At 32.4% G+C, this 16,487-nt stretch overlaps 1 long non-coding RNA gene across 1 annotated transcript; it reads left to right on the forward strand.

Annotated features, from left to right (window-relative positions):
• The first annotated feature begins 1,045 nt into the window (after positions 1-1,045).
• On the forward strand, positions 1,046-8,373 carry LOC123900063. The gene is made up of 3 exons (XR_006805791.1): positions 1,046-1,268; positions 2,668-2,669; positions 8,364-8,373. It is a non-coding gene; the product is annotated as an uncharacterized LOC123900063 (long non-coding RNA).
• Positions 8,374-16,487: the final 8,114 nt, after the last annotated feature.

Below are 16,487 nucleotides of genomic sequence, written 5' to 3' on the forward strand. Positions count from 1 at the left end.
AAGGATAATAAAATAAAAACAAAACTAAAAATTGCAAAATTGCTTAAAACGACGGAAATCGTAATCAAACTATCAATATCAAACGCCAGTCCCCGGCAACGGCGCCATTTGATGAAAGTACAAAAGCAAGTATTTTCAATATATCGTATCCACAGGGACTAGTGCGATATTAAACGTTGATTCACAAGATCCATAATTTTAAGTGCGGGTTTTGTAAGATTTTTGTTTCGGAACATAAAAAGTGCGAGATATTAAAATGGTTAAACTTTCAGAGAAAAGAAATTGTCGGGATTAGATTCATTATCTTATTAACATGTATCAATCAACCATTAGTATATATATTTCATTCACCAATCATTATTACCACATATCACACGTCGAACGTATCTGTGTCCGGATTACGCCGTGAAATCTATTATATCCATTAACCTTCGATGTCTCGAATCATTAATCGACATAATAGCTTTAAGTTCTGATATTTGACGTGATTATTAAACTCAAAATCTATGTCTAAACTTTGAAATTTAATAAGTGATTATCTTAACCTTTGATTTGAGTAACATATGTCTATATCATTCAAATCTTGAAATAAACAAGTAAAACAAGACATCACTGATTGATAAATAAAACATATATAACATGATTAGAATGAGTACATGATCATAAAATAACTACATCTAATCCCAACAACAAGGAAATTAGCCACACATGGCTATGATCAACTTACAAGAGTGAAGAGAAGAAGGGATAAATCATCTCTTGATTTCCCAAGTTGTGATGAATCCACCTTTAAAACTCCTCAAGAACCCTAAAACTAGTGTTTTTATTGTGTAAGATCTATTACAAAAGTGATTTTTTTCTAAAAAATGACATCTGATAGCTATTTATAAACTTTCAGAACAGGTGAGTTCGCTGAGCGAAGTGATGTTCGCTAAGTGTAACGACCCAAATTTATTATTCACTATTTAAGTGTTTAATTATTTGGTGACGTGGTTTTTAAGTAAGATAGTAACTTTAAGTTATTTATCGAGAGTTTTAGTTAACGCGAGAGTTAGTGAGAGTTAACGCGAGTTGGGCCAAGCTATTGGGCTTGAGGCCCAATGGGCCTTGTCTCATGAGTGGGGGGCGCTACTTATGGCCTTGATAGAGAGAGAAACTCATTTTCTCAACATTTGTGAAGGATGAAGAGAGAAGGGAGAGCTCAAGAGCTAGGGCAAGGGGAAAGTGAAGAGATCAAGAGCAAATCTTCGAGTTTTCTTCGAATCCAGGTAAGAGAGTAGATTTCATATTCGTGGGTGACTCGAGGAAGGGGAGAATGTCGATTTCTCCTCACCCGAACTTCCTCCACCCCATTTTCGTTTTAGTTTTGGATGGATTTTCTTAATGGAAATCGATTCTAAGGTTCATAACATGCTTAATATGTTTTTATCATGATGTATGAACGAATTTATTGGATAAAAACGAAGTTTATAGATGATTAAACTCAAGAACTTTGTGTTCTTGAGAGTTTTGAATAAAAGTGTTAAATCTCTACTTTTTCATAGTAAAAATGGTAGATCGGTGAAATGAACCGTCCTTTTGTGTTTAGATATGTTTGTTGCACTTGAATACAAACTCATTTGGGATTTATAACATGAAAAATGGGATTTTTGGGTGAATTGGTGTGGAAAACGCAGGTTTTGAACTGTCCTGACAGGAGGCGCTCGCTAGGCCCTCGCTCAGCGAACGTGTGGCGAACAGCTCGCCACAGCTCGCTGCAGCTTGCCATGAGCTGGTGACCCACCGGTGTGGTTCGCTGTGTCTCGCTGAGCCTTCGCTCAGCGAAGGCCTCTGTGACAGCAATTTCTGTTAATTGTTTTAAGTGCATTTGGGCACTTGTAACATGGATTTAAGGTATCCTAACATGCAATTAAGTGTTTGTAACCATGATTGATTGCTTGTTGATGAATAATGATGTGTTGATGAATTGTTGTTGATTGTGTTGATGATGTTTATTTAAATGTCAAGAAGTATATTAAGGTGTTAATCAACTTAATAAAGAAGGATATTAGGATTATGTTATTCTAATAAAGAAGTATATCGAATTATGTTATTCGATAAAGACGGATATTAAGGTATAGATTATCGTAATAAAGACGGACGTTGGATAGTGTTCCACGTTATTGTTGATGGGCTATATGCCAAAATTGTTGATGAATATATTCATGAGTTTTGAGTGCATGCATCATGAATATTTAGGGATATTGGCTTGTCCAATAAAGAAGGATATCGAACTATATTTGTTTGATAAAGACGGATATCGGAGGTGAGATACTCTGATAAAGACGATGGTACCACATGCATTAGAGGTGTCTAGAGGACATAACATGAATGTGAAGCATTAGATTGCATTAGGGATTATGTGTGCATTTTATGATAAATGATGTTTGACACATACTTGGTAAATGTTGATTGTTAATCCGTATGTGAGGAGCAGAGTCCGTCATGACTATAAAATGAACAACGCAGGGTCCGTCATGACCATAATTTGAACAATGTATTTGTGGTGTTAGATTACATTAGGAACTTTATGTATATCCCTATTTGTAATTGAGTTATGTGATAATTGTTGACGTATAAGTGATGTTTGAATTATAATTTGTCTGGTAGATTATAATGGAATGATAGATGTTGATGAATATGTATAGATGTATGATATATGCATGAATATTAAGAAGTGTTTAAGTACCATTTACTTACACTTGTATATTTTGAGTATGTTGTCTAACTCTCTTTTATGTGTTATGTGCTGGACCGTTGGGGGTCCAGATTTTACAGGTTATGTGTGTTTCGTTGTTCGAGTCTTTGGTGAAGCTCCGCTCTGATTGTGACACGGGAAAGAGGGTTGTATATAGTATATAGAGTCATTCATGACTCATGTATTTAGATTAGAAAAATGTATCTTTTATAAGGAAATTTATATTGTATAAAATGAGTTTTTATCAAATAATCATGTTAGTATTATTTTGTAAAGAGGAGTGTAATACCTAGAACTAATATTCTATAACTTAAATTGCAATTTTTCGTTGCGTATTTTGAAAAAGATTTAATAAAGGTAGAATTACTAAAATAATGGGTTCGGGTGTTACACTAAGCGAACAGGTTGCTTCAACAAGGGGTTTTCTGACACGTAGCAAAACAACCTTACTCAGCATTTCTTCGCTGATGCTCGCTACACCTCGCCACCAAACCAAAACTCACTGACTTGCTTCGCTGCAGCTCGCTAAGGCTCGCCACCAAACCAAAACTCACTGACTTTGTTCGCTGAAGCTCGCTAAGCTTCGTTGAGCGAACTTTCTTTGATGTTGTTCGCTAAGGCTCGCTACTTCTCGCCATGGACCCTTGGAGCACTGACTTTGCTCGCCAATGCTCGCCAGACTTCGCTGAGCGAAGGCTTCAATTTCTGCCCCCTTTTCAGCAATTCCTAACAAAAATGTTTGGGATTGAAAAACTATTGATCATGATAATATCTACATTAAAGAGGGAAGTTTTACTTAATTTTTCCTTCAAAACATGTTATCAAGTGCCCAAATTCAAAGTGTATTTTTAGTTTACTAATATTTGGCACTTATCACAAACAAAAGGTGAAGCTCTATGATGTGTGGTGCAGCGCTCAGATCCGGACCTTCAGATCTATCGGATGGTTATGATTTAAAAAAGCCAAAACAGATCTGGGCCTTCAATTCTTTTTAAAAATGATCAGACGACTGTGTTATAAACTAAAGAGGGAGCCAATGACGTACTAACATGTCATCGTCTTCAACCTCTATCTTCTTCTACCTCAAGAAGAAACCACGATGAACACCACCATGGAAGCTCAATGGAGCTTTTCAGAAAAAGTCAAATTGCCCTAAAAAATCACAAAAGAATATACCATTTCGCTTAATTTTTCACACTGATCATGAATCCATAATTAGATTTCACAGTAGAGGTTCGTAAATTAAGCGACGTCGTGGAGAGAGGCGCTGCCGCCGCCGGGATGGGTCCAAAATTGAAGGTATGAGAACAATTTACTGTAACATGTTTTAAGAGAGAAATGTTTCTTTTCAGAGAAATGTTTCAAGAGAGTAATTTACTGTAACATGTTTTAAGATTTTAAAATTACAATAATTTTCATGTGTGTAATTTGGAATTTTTGTAAATTAAAAGAGTAATTTAGAAAACTTATATCTAAATAAGTATTGAAATGACATGTTAAATTATCATTCATGTGGACCAATTAAAATTATACACCTCAGCGGTGTACCGGTACACATCTACATAATACGTGTACCGGAGTGTTCACCAAAACATAAAAGGTCTGGTTAAATGACACGTAAGACATAAATAGCTAGTTAATTGACATGTAGGATGATCTTTTTGAGAAGCTATGAGAGGATGCCACATAAGAATTTGATTATGAGGGAGAAACTCTCAAACATATAATATATAGATTATTTTGTAAAAGGAATTATACAACATACTCCCTCTGTCCCAAAATATAAGAAAATATAGGTCAAAAAAAAATTAATGTATTTGGTTAAAGATTTAGACCAAATACATTCCCTTTTGTTGACATATTTTTGCTTATATTTTGGGACGAATGGAGTATAGTTATTGTTTATCATATGTTAGCTCAATGATAAAAGTAGGCTTAATTAATAAAATGGTCCCTTAAAGATATTTTTGGTTTCAGATTGGTTCCTTAAAGAAAAAAAGGTTCAAATAGGTCCCTTAAAGAAAAAAAAGTCCGAATAGGTCCCTTAAAGACATCTACGTTAATCAGTTTGGTCCCTAAAAAGAGGTCTAAATAGGACCAAACTGATTAACGGATATGTCTTTAAGGGACCTATTCGGACCTTTTTTTCTTTAAGGGACCTATTTAGACCTTTTTTTCTTTAAGGGACCAATATAAAACCAAAAATGTCTTTAAGGGACCATTTTATTAATTAAGCCATAAAAGTATTATGATGTTCTATTTTCAAATAGATGGGGTCAAAATTCTGTCGGAATCATTGTAAAATGATTAATATGATTAATCAAGTTGAATCTCACCATTGATCAAAAATATCAAATAATAGATGTGCATGTTTAGTTGAATGCCATATAATGTTATCCTGTTTCCAATCTATTTACTCCCTCCGCCTCACAATGAGTGAGTCATTTTAAAAATATACACTATTCATATATCTTGGGTTTGACCATATTTTTCTACTGATAAATAAAAATAAATATTAGCATATAAGATGTTGTTGGATTCGTCTCGATGAGTATTTTCAAAATATCAAATTTTTACTATTATACAATTAAAATTATTAATCGTCAAAGTTATGTATCGACATATGTGAAACAGTTAACTGACTCACTCTTTTTGGGATGGAGGGAGTATAAGCTTTTTGCTTCTTTTTTGGTGAACTAAACTTTTTGCTTTATCTTGATAATCTCTTGACAGTTGATTTTTTTTTTTTTTTCATTTTGCAGACAAAGGACAAGAATTGAGTGTGTATAAGACCAATGGGACATATTTTGGGAGCCCTGCTTCCTGAGATTGAGTTTATTTGAGATGCTACTTTGTTTTTTGATTTGTAACTTGGTTGTGATAATGTGTGTAGTTTATATTTTTGATCTATATTTTCATGTTTTTATGTTTGTAAACAAGATACGTATCTTTTACTAGTAAAAGGAAGGTTGACTTACTCATAAGCAAGTATTGTGATGATGTGCCACTCTATAAGAAAAGTTTACAATCTCTATTAAAACATCTTCATCATCTCTTTTTTAAATCATTTTAATTATGGTAGTATCGAGTACTACTTTCATGCGGTTCTTTCGATACATTGATTCTAATATACGTAGTACTTTGAAAGAAATGACTTTTTTTGGCTTTCACCATCGGTTTAATTTAGTTCGGGGACAGTTCTGGCATCAAGTAGTTCCAACCCCCTTTCGAATGACAATGGGTAGGGTATGGATAGGGTACTATATATAGTACTCATCCTCATATCCACATGGGTAACAACCTTTGTCCCCATACCTTATGGATACTTACGTACCCATACTTGTACTCGTTACCCACATTTTTGCTAAAAATAAATCGATCAATTATAAAATATTATTTTAATAAAATTAAACTAGTAAAAGGAAGGTTGACTTACTCATAAGCAAGCATTGTGATGATGTGGCACTCTATAAGAAAAGTTTACAATCTCTATTAAAACATCTTCATCATCTCTTTTTTAAATCATTTTAATTATGGTAGTATAGAGTACTACTTTCATGCGGTTCTTTCGATACATTGATTCTAATATACGTAGTACTTTGAAAGAAATGATTTTTTTTGGCTTTCACCATCAGTTTAACTTAGTTCGGGGACAGTTCTGGCATCAAGTAGTTTCAATCCTCTTTCGAATGACAATGGGTAGTGTATGGGTAGGGTACTATATATAGTACTCATCCTCATATCCACATGGGTAACAACCTTTGTCCCTGTGCCCATATCCTATGGATACTTATGTACCCATACTTGTACTCGTTACCCACATTTTTCCTAAAAATAAATCGATCAGTTATAAAATATTATTTTAATAAAATTAAAAAAATCAAAAAATTTAATGTTGACTATTGAAAATTATAAACAAAATTAATACTAATCTCATGCTAAAATTCATATTTCTGGAGATATATTCACATTATATTTTCATTATGTTATAAATAAATATATTTATTAAAAATGTGTAATAGTGTTGTATTTTTTTAAATCGATATACATATATTATAATTTAATAATATAAATAAAATAAATAAATATATATTATGTGGATATGAGGCGGGGTGGGTACTAAGGTACTCGTACCCACTCATTTTTGTGAGTAATCACCCATACTCGTGCCCGTACCCAAAATACGGGTTTTTACCGTACCCGTTATGAGTATTATGGGTATCCACTGTGTATGGGTCAAATTGTCATCTATTTCAATTGCAGTTGCGGGAATCTAAATGTGAGAAGATCGTGAGGTGACATAACTTAGAGATCTAAATGTTTTTTTTATTAAAAAATCTTAGGGGATGGTGCAACATTGTAAGCACCGGCCGAGGGGTGCAGAATGTTTAATTTTTTATAAATTAGTTATTTTATTTTTGAATTTATTAATATTGTCATCATTATTATATATACAATAATAAAAACGTAAATTTTCCTTTTGAAAATAAGTAACTTAAGTGTGGAAAAATAATAATATTCGATTCGAACTCAGACTTATGTATATCAGCGTCATTGCTACTTGTATTTACAGAATAAAATAAAACGTTAATTAATTTTAGAGTAACAGTTATATCTTATAAATTGAATATAATAATAATGATAATTATATTTATATTTATAAAAAATAATAATAAGAGTCAACTAAAAAAAGTATAAAATAATATGTCAAAGCTCTATAAATTGTTTTTTTGAGATTGATAAGCTCATACCAAATTAATAAAAAAGAAGTCACGCTTATAAATAAACAAAAAAAAAACCCCTAAATTTACAGAAAAAATCAACTGAAATTTTCTACCCCGACAATTATACCTCTATCCCTACAAATATTTTTTTTTTCCAATTTTATCCTTTACTTTTTTTGCTAGAATAATTTTACTCTTTATTATTTGAGTTTAAAATAAATTTGACTTATAGAGACAGACAAACCTGTCACTAAAAGTAAAAAATTTGTAAAAAGATCTCGTTTCAACCTCTACCGAAACACTTTTTCAAAGTAATCCGGTTCATTATTTCGTACCGGAACACCTTCTTTAGAATTTCCGATAAACTTATTTAAATAAAAGGAAATTTGACTTATAGTGACAAACAAATTGTCACTAAAAGTTAAAAATCTGTAAATAGATCTTGTTTTCACCATACGCACCAGCCAGGGATCAAACCTAAGACCAAATAGTTAAGGGACTCAAGTATCAACCACTTGTGCCACATTATGTTATTCGGTTCACTATCACCTTATTTCGAAGTAAATTTCACTTTTAGTGACATTTTTTTTGTCACTATAAGTCAAATTTCTTGTATTTAAACAGAAGACCGAAAATTTTAAAGAAAATGTTCCGATAAAAAATAATAAACCGGAATACTTTAAAAAAGAGTTATAGTATAAGTGATAACGAGATATATCTACGGATATTTGACTTTTAGTGACAGTCTTGTCTGTCACTATAAGTCAATTTTTTGTGTTTAAATAAGTATACCGGAAATTCTAAAGCAGGTGTTCCGGTAAGAAATAATGAATCGGATTACTTTGAAAAAGTATTCCAGTAGAGGTGAAATCAAGATCTATCTACAAATTTTTTACTTTTAGTGACAGGTTTCTCTGTCACTATAAGTCAAATTTATTTTAAACTCAAATATTAAAGAGTAAAATTATTCTAACAAAAAAAGTAAAGGGTAAAATTGAAAAAAAAAAATGATTTGTAGGGATAAAGATATAATTGTTGAGGTAGGAAAAAAAATTCTCAGGCCAAATATAATAAAAGTCCATACCAAAATGGGTTATAAGAAACCCTAAATAAAAGAAGAGAATTTCTTTTGTCACCCTATCCATTTTTTCGCGCGTTCTACAAATTTATCAAAATACCTCTGTCTACTACGTAGGTAGCAGATAACCCCGAAAGACACCCTTACGATTTTTTTATAATGTCCGCTACTTTAGTAGCGGACGACATTTATAAAATTTCTTATTTTTATAACGTCCGCTACTTAACTAACAAAAAAGTAAAATTAAAAAGGAGTAGGGCAAGTAGGTAGGGTTGCAAAAAAAGTCTCATAAAAGAATGCAATATTGTTATCGCTTATATATTTTGTGGCCGCCACTGATCACTTCTTCTTTCTTTTCTCTGCACAACTTACCATTGCATATTTGTTCTTTTCCCTACATCTTCTATGAAATGCATATGTTTACAAGTGCAACTTTATTTCTTTTTTCTCATATATTTTATTTTCTCAAGTCTCTTAGGCCAGGGTGCAAAAACAAATTTCCATGGGGTTGAAAATGCAAAACTTAATTACAAATGTATTTATATTTACCTCCCTTCAAAGGTACTAGTGGAAATCTAACATGAAACTCCAGAACTTTTTTTTAGCCATTAATCGGATCACAACTTTGGAGTTAAACTTTGGTCAATTTTTTTTTTTTTTAATTAGAGGGAGTGACAATCACCACCAAAACTCACACACACAAATGTGAGGTTACAGATTCGATCTGGGGGGAAAGTGTTCAAGTTAGTAATATCGACATTTGTCTATGGAGTTAGGTATTAGTGTTACAACCAAACTTTGGTCATTTTACATTGATGAAAACAATAATATCTTTTTTTTATAGAAATGTAATTTTTATTTTAGAAATCAAACTTAAATTGTTCATACTATATGAATCAAATAACACCAGTTGGGAGAATATTATTCCATTAATTGCATCTCACTACCTCAAAAGATTAGTCTATATAGCAGCAAAGGGAGAAACAAACTCTGCTAATAACAGCAAAGGGAAGCATGCCACGAGCTAAGAGGGTAGCATAGAACATGTTCTTACCTGTTAGATTGACAATCAATCATTAATGGATCCGTTTTGTTAAAAAAACATTAATGAGCCGGCTGGTATCTTACTTTATCAGTTTATCTGTGACTTTAGTCAAGATATATAATTGATATTTTTTTTTTTTTACCATCAGAGTTTAATCTGGTTCGGGGGCCAGTTCTGGCATCAAGTGGTTCCAGCCCCCTCCCGATCGCAGTTGCGGGGGATCGAACCGCGGTCCTCCTTACCAAGTTCAGCGACAATCACCACTGAACCAACTAACGATTAGTTATATAATTGTTATTTAGTATATACTAAAAATGACTTTTTTTTTTACTAAACTAAAAATGACTTTTTAAATTCATTGAAAAAATAATTTATTTATCTTATAATATAAGCTAGATATATTACTTTTTTAATGAATCTAAAAAAAATCATTTTTTACTTAGTATATATGAGATCAGAGAAAATATATGTTCAAAATATACTATCAAACTTGTCAGCAATAAAAAACCGAAGCATGCTTCAGATTTCCGTAGTATAGTTTCAAATTAAAAGCACTTGTAGAAGCGTGAGTGCGTGACCAGTTATCCTTAGCTAATTGTGGAAAAAGATTCCCTGCAATTACAATAGCACATTGTAATTAATATCTATCATCCGATTATAAATTAACGATTGAAATGGTTTGACTAAAAAGACATAGTTTATAGTTTAAACCGTCTGATGTCAAATTGACAGTCGAGATTGAAAACAGTGTGAAGCTGTGTGTATTTGCTTCATCAATAAATCTTAATCGGTTAATTGCTACAATCACTAGCAAAGTTTGAGGTGGTGAAATGAGCTATCTAGCCCGCATGAAGTAACTCTGTGTTAGATAGTATGTTAGTGATTTAATAATATAATGGGCTTGTGGTTGTAATTGGGCTTTGGGCATAGTAGTAATTTAGTCTATTTATGTTTTCTATTATATTCATAAGACAACTCATTGTATTCTAAGCCATTGTAATGTAATCCTAATGAAACCCTAGTAGCCCCTTTTGTCTTCTCTGCTTTGTATCTTTGATTCTAACATGGTATCTAGAGCATGGTTCGATCCTTCTTGAACCACATGTCACTTCCGCCGTCAAGTTCCCAAAAATTTGGGAATGTATTTGCTTATTTTGTTGTTCTCCGTTTGGAATCTGGGAGGTTTGCCTTTTTGCGTGTTTGACTTACAACTTTGAAATTTGTTTGTGTTGTTTTGTGAAGTTTCAATTTGTGCATCAAATTGAAAAACGGTGGCTTTGATATTTACTGGTAATTAGAATTGACTTGGCATTTTAAGGAAGATACTTTTGTTATTGAATTTTTTAGTGTAGTTTGGCATATAGAGTAATCAACCCATATATGTTGGTTGCCAACCACTACTTTGGTTCGTAACCCTCGGCAGATATTGGTTCTTTTCTTTGATTTGGTACTTGGTTCAATCGTAGTATTTTGGTTATCTCTTTGTTTGAATTAGTTTGGTTTTATTTGGTTGTTTAGCTATTATTGGCTGTGGTTTTTCGGTGCGGTTCAGTGTGATGGTATTTGGTTTGTTTGTCTTGATTTGGGTTTGTTCGGTTGAGTTTGATCTAGTTTTGTTGGTTTGGTTCCATTAATTTGGAGATTTGTTTGAATGAATCAGTTTGGTGAGGTAATACTCACAATTTGATGGTTTGGTTTTGTTTGGTGAATCGAGTTCTCACAATTTGGTTTTGTATGGTCTCTCTTGTTTGATTGTCTCTCCCCTTTTGATTTCTTCTTTGTTTGATTAGTAGTCTCCCTCATTGGCTTCTTCTGTTAAATTGGTTCTCTCTCTATTTGGTTCTTCTCTTTGATTGTATCTCTATTGATTTCTTCTGTTTGATTGACCTTCTCTCTGTCAATTCTTCTGATTGATTGCATTTCTCCCTATCGACTTCTTCTATTTGGTTGCACTTCTCCCTCTATTGGTTCTTCTGATGGATTGCATTGCATTTCTTCCTATTTGGTTTCTTCCGTTTGATTGCCTCTGTCTGAATTATGTATGATTGCTTCTCTATGTTGATTTTCTGATTGCATCTCCCTCCCTATTGATTCTTCTTGTGTTTGAATGCTTCTCTTTCTCTCTCTCTCTCTCTCTATTGGTTTGGTTATTCTCTCTACTTTGGATTGGTTTTGCTTGATTGTTTTGGATTGGTACAATTTGATTTGGTTTAGTTTGGACCGGATAAGTTTGGTTTGACTTGGTTTTGTTTGGACGTTCCTACTGGTGATGGATCTTGCTGCATTTTCAATGATGTCAACTCACTTTAGTTGCTACTCTCTATTGGTTATTTTGGTTTGATGTCTTGTTTGACAAACTCTCAATGTTTCATGTCAAGACATTGTGAGTTTGCGGGGAGATGTTAGATAGTATGTTAGTGATTTAATAATATAATGGGCTTGTGGTTGTAATTGGGCTTTGGGCATAGTAGTAATTTAGTCTATTTATGTTTTCTATTATATTCATAAGACAACTCATTGTATTCTAAGCCATTGTAATGTAATCCTAATGAAACCCTAGTAGCCCCTTTTGTCTTCTCTGCTTTGTATCTTTGATTCTAACACTCTGAACCAATGAACCATATGATGGGTTCTGTTCTAAACAAAGCTCAAAGTTATCCTCAAATATTCTCTTTGGTTTCAATTATTAATAAAAATTCATTTTTCATATTGATTTTATACTTTTATTGTTAATTTATCTATAATATGAATCAAATACATGAGTTATTCAATAAACTTATAAAATAAATTCTTACTTATAGTTGAAATTAGAGGGAATGTGTTATGATCATAGTCATAGAGGCCCAAATTAGCTTCTCTACTCTCGAAGTTGAGTAATTTTATTTTCATAACGATGTGTCTTAAGTTGTGAGACAATGTCTATATATAAACCAACAAATATATTGAGTTGATGAACAAACGTGGAGTTCATGACAAGTCTTAACGGAAACCAAAAATATTAGTTCTAAATTGGGGTTTCTAAATCGTCTTCAATTTCAAGCATCAAGATGATTGTTCATTATACTTTCAAAATAGTACCTACTCTATCTATATAAAAACGTTATTCTGAACACACACAAAAAAAAAGTTATTATTGTTGTAGTACAACTACTCCCTCCGTCCCAAATTATAAGGGAAAAAAATTCATTTTTTTGTCCCAAATTATAAGGGAAAAAAATTCATTTTTTTGTCCCAAATTATAATATTTTTTTCCTTATTTTCATAAAATTAAATGCAAATTGCATTTAATTTCTTCCCTCTCTCATTTTTGTTGGGAATAATGCCTAAATATCTGTTTTTGGAAGATTTTATATTTAAATATAGTTTTAGATTTATATTTGAAATAATATAATATTAGGGTTTTTTATTTATATTTCTGTTTAGAATATTTAAAATTTGTTTAGAATTTATTACAGGATTAATGTTTTTTTTATGTAGCTCTATATATAAAACCATAAGTATGATGAATAAAACAAGAATTTTAGTATTCTTCATATAACCCTATATTTAAGGAGAGTTTTCTCCCTAAAATTATATCTCATCAAATTCCGCAATACCAAAAATACAAAAAAAAAATAAATCATATCAGTGGCATCAGAGCGCCGTCGTACATAAGAACCTGTAAAGATGGAAGAAGGAGAAGACAAAGATGAAGAAGACGAAGAAAAAGAAGAAATTAACCAATAACCCATAACCTAAAATAAATTGGTTCAAATATAGAACGGCAATTGGTTCGTAAAAAAAAATCTTGACACCAAGTTTTTAAAGATATGTGCACTCTATGGAAAAATGATTAAGGCTCTATTGGAGTTTGGTAATAAGAGGAGGGGAGAGATTCGGAGGGAGAGAAGTAGAGAAAAAAATAGAGAAATCATTTACATTTTTGTAGAGTATATATAATAGAGTTTAATTGTTGTGCATTATCGGTGTAAAAATTCTTTATTATTTAATGAATGTGACACATAATGTGATTTTAAATATTATATATGATGTGTCAGTATATTATTTGATTCATGTGTAAAATAATTTTACACCGATAGTGTATATAAATTAAATTCATTCAGAGAATATGATAAATAAATATTTATGATTAATATATTTTAAATTTTAAGAATATTCTATCATAAATTTAATTTGGAGAATTTATATATAAAACCTCAAACCTCCTCTAATACAGTTTTTGAATACCATGAAACTAAGAGGTTTTTGTGTTACTAAAAAAATAAATCCTCAAAACTCATCCTCTCTCAAACTCGATCATCTATTCCTTTAATTTGTTTCTTGTTTGGCTTTAATGTACTTTTGATCCCCCTATTTTGAAAAACTTGAATTTTTGATCCCCTTATTTTAAAAGTTAACTTTTTGATCCCCTATTTTAGTTTTTTCTGAATTTTGGTCCCTCATCTCAATTTGGTCAAAGTTTTGCTTATGTGTCATGTTCATTGATGATGTAGCAATGTCAATATTATTATTATTATTTCGAGTATATATTTAAAAAATAATAATAATAACATGGAATATGATATGTCAATATTGACATTGCTACATCATCAATGAACATGACACATAAGCAAAACTTTGACCAAATTGAGATGAGGGACCAAAATTCAGAAAAAACTAAAATAGGGGATCAAAAAGTTAACTTTTAAAATAAGGGGATCAAAAATTCAAGTTTTTCAAAATAGGGGGATCAAAAGTACATTAAAGCCAAACAAGAAACAAATTAAAGGAATAGATGATCGAGTTTGAGAGAGGATGAGTTTTGAGGATTTATTTTTTTAGTAACACAAAAACCTCTTAGTTTCATGGTATTCAAAAACTGTATTAGAGGAGGTTTGAGGTTTTATATATAAATTCTCCAAATTAAATTTATGATAGAATATTCTTAAAATTTAAAATATATTAATCATAAATATTTATTTATCATATTCTCTGAATGAATTTAATTTATATACACTATCGGTGTAAAATTATTTTACACATGAATCAAATAATATACTGACACATCATATATCATATTTTGCATTTTCAATTTTTTTAAATAGGTAATAAATATAGTGGACTATATCTTTTAATTAATAAAGTTGATTATTGCTATTTTCGAAATAAATTAAGTGAGATATCAGTTAATTAAATGCATCTTAAAATATGCCCTTGGGGCACATGTTAGCATTTGCCTTTTTAAAATAGGGGAATCAAAAGTGCATTAAAGGAAGATGTGGTCGTAAAAAATGGGTTCAAATAGAACATTATTATATGTTCCAATCCAAGTTAAATGTTCCAAGTTCTAACGTGAACTCTCAAGTTGTAAAAAGGAAGACGTGATCGTAAATAATCGGTTCAAATATAACATAAAAATGACAATTAGTTCTATCTCCCGCAATTGCAATCAAGAGAAGATTGAAACATTTAGGGTGTGTTTGATTTGCTAAAAAATAGGAACCGAACATGACAACTTTTGTTATACCCTTTTTGATTTGAAATTGGTTATAGAACTGGACAAATTAGGTAGCAAGGGACAGGACAAAAACAAGATTTTTTGTCCTTCACTGAATCACGGGACAACTTTTTGTCCACAGTACAACTATAAAAAATACGAAAATATCCATTTTATTTTCGAATATAAAAATATTATCGTCTTATATCTCTCCGGTACAGTTCTGTCATGTCCTGTATTATCTTGTTCTGTACTGTACTATTATGTCCGGTCCTTACTATTTTATCTACCCCAATAAGATTAAAATGTATTTATTTTATATGTAAATATTAATATATGTTTATAATTTTGTATTTGCGCTTTTATAGTTCAAACTTCAAAGTAATAGATATTTCTTTTTTTTTGAAGAAGCCAAAATGGAATATATTAACACAAACAGTCTTCCCAGCACAAGACGTACCAAGGTAGACTACAAAAGTTTACACTAAAGTCAAGGAAATGCAAATACAAGCACAGACAAATCATACAAGGCCCAAACATAACAAAGGACTAGACCACCAGCTATGGTAGTTTGAAACTAACGTGATATTCGTCGGCTTCAACCACCTAAAGGAGAAAAGCTTGATCTTGTCCAACAAAAGATGAGGTGTGTCTATTGAGCCTTTGAACAGGCGATGATTTCTCTCTGTCCATATCACCCAAACACAAACTAGCCAAAGAAGCTGCAGAAAGGATCGCCACGCTCGAGATACACCTGCGGAAACTGTAAACTGGACAAAATGGTCACGTAAAGTAGTAAAAGTCACCGGAGGAATGCCAACCCATGCACAAACTAAGTCCCAAAGAGATCCAGCAATGCTACATGACGAAAATAAATGGTAGGCCGACTCAGCCACTCCACAACCAAAAACACAGGTATCAGCAGTAGAAGACAAAACACCACGAATGGCCAGATTTGCTCTCGTGGGCAACCTGTCCCGCAATAAGCGCCACGCAAAGATAGAAACCTTCAACGGAACCTGGGGATGCCATAAAAGGTTTTCCGCATCATGCACCGTAACTGAGGTCTGATGAGTCAGAATCTGATAAACTCCCCCGACAGTATAACCTGTATCAGGATCTGGACGCCACTGCCACCTATCCAAAGTCTGATCCTGCAAAGAAATGTCAAGAAGTAAAGACTGACACTCCCCCAACATCTCCTCCTCCCACGCCCTCAAACTCCTCCGCCACACCCACGCCCCTCCATCTGCCCCCCAACCTAAAGCAAACATCTCTGCGACCGAACGAGATTTGGTCTCAGCCAATGCGAAAAGGCGCCCAAATCGTTCCTTCAACGAGATCCCATCCAACCAAGGATCGGTCCAAAAAAGGGTATCTGAACCGTCCCCTACCCTCCTCGAAACATGCTCCCAAAACCAACTCCC

Source organism: Trifolium pratense, linkage group LG7, assembly GCF_020283565.1.
Source record: "Trifolium pratense cultivar HEN17-A07 linkage group LG7, ARS_RC_1.1, whole genome shotgun sequence".
Taxonomy (NCBI): domain Eukaryota; kingdom Viridiplantae; phylum Streptophyta; class Magnoliopsida; order Fabales; family Fabaceae; genus Trifolium; species Trifolium pratense.